Source organism: Fukomys damarensis, unplaced genomic scaffold (genome assembly GCF_012274545.1).
Source record: "Fukomys damarensis isolate Sample0158 unplaced genomic scaffold, DMR_v1.0_HiC HiC_scaffold_11, whole genome shotgun sequence".
Taxonomy (NCBI): Eukaryota; Metazoa; Chordata; class Mammalia; order Rodentia; family Bathyergidae; genus Fukomys; species Fukomys damarensis.
In genome coordinates, this window is record NW_022900923.1 from 11139239 (window position 1) to 11143207 (window position 3969).

General features: G+C 39.9%; 1 long non-coding RNA gene across 1 annotated transcript; it reads right to left on the minus strand.

Moving 5' to 3' along the window:
• Positions 1–42: 42 nt before the first annotated feature.
• LOC117285544 lies at positions 43–3945 on the minus strand. Its single transcript, XR_004516622.1, has 3 exons — positions 3541–3945; positions 1144–1267; positions 43–280 (listed from the first exon to the last, which is right to left on the minus strand). It is a non-coding gene; the product is annotated as an uncharacterized LOC117285544 (long non-coding RNA).
• Positions 3946–3969: the final 24 nt, after the last annotated feature.

Genomic DNA, 3969 nt, shown 5'->3' on the forward strand with positions numbered 1-3969 from the left:
AAAAAAAAAAAAAAAAAAAAAAAAATGTTTGGAATACATTAAGTGTTCTTAGACGAGCTGAACCGCCTGCTTTGTCCCAATTACAAATACAGGAAACAAATTAAACAGCAGAAGAGACAAACTAGCAAACAACGGAGGAAGCTAACACCCGACCCCACTGAGGCAGACCTTCTGCTCTGCCATTGTTACCTGGGCTTTCATGGTGCTGGGGCTGGGACTCAGGGCCTCACACAGGTTAGGTAAGTGCTTTACCACGGAGCTGCACCCCAGCTGACGTCTTCTGTAAATTATGTAGACACTCTGATGAGGACAAATGCCTTGTAGTGATCTACCCTACTTCTCTTTTTCCTTTTTTTTTATTTAACTTGTATTGAATAGGAATAGCCCCATCCACAGGAGCTTACAATCTAGATTAAAAATGTTTTAATTCATACATACTTGTAGCATGTTAAAATGTTAGGAAACACAGAAGTTTATGGAATTAACCTTTAGCATATTGAACACCTCTAAATTTTGTCTAGTTTATTTCATAAGTCACCTTATTTGCTTCCAGTTGAACCACTTAACCTCAGAAATTACTTTTTTTTTTTTTTTTTGAGACAAGGTCTTGTGATGTAGTTCAGGCTGGCCTTGAACTCACTATGTAGCCCAGGCTGGTTTTGTACCCATGGAGACCCTCCTGCCTCCTGCTGGGATTACCACTGTGAGACACTATACTCTGCCTGAAGTTGTAATTACATCCAGGAAGGACATTGCATATTGGTTTATCTTACAGTCAATTTGAGGGAGATGTCTTTTTTTATTCATGTATACACAACAAATGTAAATGCTTGTTCAAAAAAATGATGCTGAAGAAGAGGGCAGCACTGTTAGTCAATAGTAGAAAGTAGAAAATTTAAAGCAGGGCTGGGGATTTAGCTGAGTAGTTCCAGTGCCTGCCTTGCAAGCACAAGGACCTGAGTTCAATCCCCAGTAACCCCCCGCCAAAAAAAAAACCTAAAGCAGAGGAGGATGAAATTTTGAACACATCACCAAGAAACAGAAAGCTTCCAAGAGCGTGAAACAATCTCAAGAATTTGATCTGTGATTTCTTCTGCCTCCCCTTCCCTTGCAAGTGTGGTCCTCGGTGAGGAACCAGCCTACCTTGGGCTGAAACTCAGAAACCTCAGGCATTACTGTGGATAGGCTCCAGCTAACACTGGTGTGCATCACCTTAAACATCTGGCAGGGAATAACTGCAGCTGTGACATGAAGGAAGGACTCTGTTCTGTAGAGGAGAAAATGTTCAACATAATGGTTGAGAAAAGTAACACAAAGCAATTAACTTGTATTTTTTGTTTTGTTTTGAGACGCCTTTTTAAAATAGAATCATGAAATCTTGCAAGTCTAAAATTTTGGCTTAGCGTATTTAATCTGTCCATGCAGAAATAACGCCAACATTTAGAAATACTAGGGGAACAAACTGTAGCTTTTATAACAATTTTTTAAAGTTTGGTGTTAAAAAAACATTCAAATGTCAAAAAAAAATGTGAATGTTTGTTGGCTTTGCTGGGACAAATAATTTCAAATGCTGGAGTGGTGCTGGAGGTCCTTAAATCACACACACACACACACACACACACACACACACACATATATAAAACACATAACTATAGGAAAAAATGGAAAGTAGAAAACCAAATATCAAAAACTTAGTTAATAAAAAATTAAGGTTGGTCTTTAAGAAAAAAGGAAAGAAATAAAATTATAAGTGAAACAGGAAAATAGACTATTTTCAAAATTATGAGAGTACATTACACACACACACACACACGCACACACACACAGTTAAAATGTCTGCAACATGAAAGACTCCATAGACAAAATAACAAGTGAACTAGAAGGAAATATTTTTACACATATAAGAGTTTTAAAAAACCATAATTTCTAAGAGCTGCTATAAACCAAAAAAATCACATCTACAACTAAATTTATTAATTTACTTATTTTGTGGTATTTGGAATCAAACCCAGGGCCTCACACATTCCAGGCACTGTGCTACACCCCTAACCCCACAACCAAACTTTTAAAAGCACAGAAGGTGTGCACAGTGAATTCTTATAAAAAGGAGCAGTACACATTTGAAAGAATACTCACCCTACTCCCAATAGTAATCAGGAAAAATAAAAACAGTAAGACATTGCATTTACCCCCCAATTCAGCCAAAATTATAAAACGTGATAGTAAGTAGTTCTGGAAAGTCACTTTACACAGTGACGGGAGACGCACATCAATGGTAATTATCTGTGCGCACTGAAATTGCTGGCCCAGGGTTAGAGTGGAAGTGCAAGGTCCTGAGTTTCATCCCCAGTGCCAATAAATAAATAAACGTGTGGATCAGCTATTCCACTTTCAGAAATCTTAATAGAAATTGGGTTTTTGCAGCCAGGTGCGGCAGCACACGCCTGTCATCCCAGCTCTTGGGAGGGTGAGGCAGGAGGATTAAAGAGTTGGAGGTTAGTCTGAACTACATGGTGAGACCCTGCCTCAGAAACAAAAAAGAGACACCTGGATTTTTGTTTCTGTGGTGCAGGAACCTTGCAGAAATTCTTGTACATGGGCTGGGGATTTAGCTCAGTGGTTTGGTGCCTGCCTCACAAGCATGAGGACCCGAGTTCAATTCTAGTACCAAAAAAAAATAAAAAAAAATAACCAAAGAAATTCTTGCACTTGTGCACAAAGATTATGCGTAAAGACTCTCAATGAAGCTGTTTTTGTTTTTTAGTGAAAAAAGTTGACATTTTTTGTTTTTTTAATTTTGTTTTGCTTTTTGTTTTTGAGACGGTCTCTTTTTGCAGTACAGCCTGGCCTTTGAACTACTAGTCCAGGTGAGCTCCAACTCACTTTCCTGCCTCAGCCTCCCCAATAGCTGGGATTATAGGGTTCACCACCATGCCCAACTCTGTTCTTGTTTTTTTGTTTTTGGTATTGGGAATCGAACTCAGGACCTTGTTCTTGTGAGGCAGGCAGAGGAACCACTGAGCTAAAACCCCAACCCGGTCTTGTTTTTATAACTGTAAAAAATGTTATCTATCCACGTGATAACTTTTGTTTTGTTTTGTTTTGTTGAGACAGGGTCTCACTATGTAGTTGAGACTGAGCTGGAACTACTTAGATCAGGCTGGATTCGAAATCACAGAAATCCTCCTGCCTCAGCCTCCCGAGTGCTGGGATTACAGGTGTGCACCAGCAGACCTGGCTCACGTGATAACTTTTAATTAAATAAAAGAAAGGAAAACAGCATGGAAAGACATATTAAACGGTTACTCGTGTTAATCTTGGGGAACGGGGCAAGGGTAAGAGAAAGATTTTTAATTTTGTCTCTATGCTTTTTTTTTAAAGGCAAGTATTATGAAAGTTTTTATATAACTAAAAATTGTGATACTAGTACCAAAATTACAAAAATACTCTTTTAAGAAAAATGAAATGGGCCTCTATTGTCTACTCTGGTAATTTTTCAATCACAATAAAAAGTAAAATAGGATGACATTGATATTTTACCTGGTACTTTTCCAGTTCGCCTTCCTTACGACATAATTAGGAACTACTTTAAAAGAATGCCTTCCTCCTTTATGGAATATTACTACCTCAAAGTACACCTCCCAGATTGAGTACTAGCTCTACTGGCCTAAGAATTTCAGCAGCGCACCCCAAAGCGGCCTATTTCCTACCATCACAGCAGCCTGCAATTCCTGTCTCGTTTCAAGAGATTTTTTTGGGAAAATTGTCACATAACAAACGCAAAGCAGTTTTGTCCTGGGGTTGTGCACGTGACGGGGATGAGGGAAACGGGGTTAACTAAAGTCAGAGAGTACGAGGCCGCGGGGAGAAGGTGCGCCGCCCGGGCGCCCTCCGAGGCCGCGCAAAGGCGGCCAGGGCGGGAAGGGAACACAGGACGCGGAAGGAAAGGCGCTGCCGACGCCCGGCCAG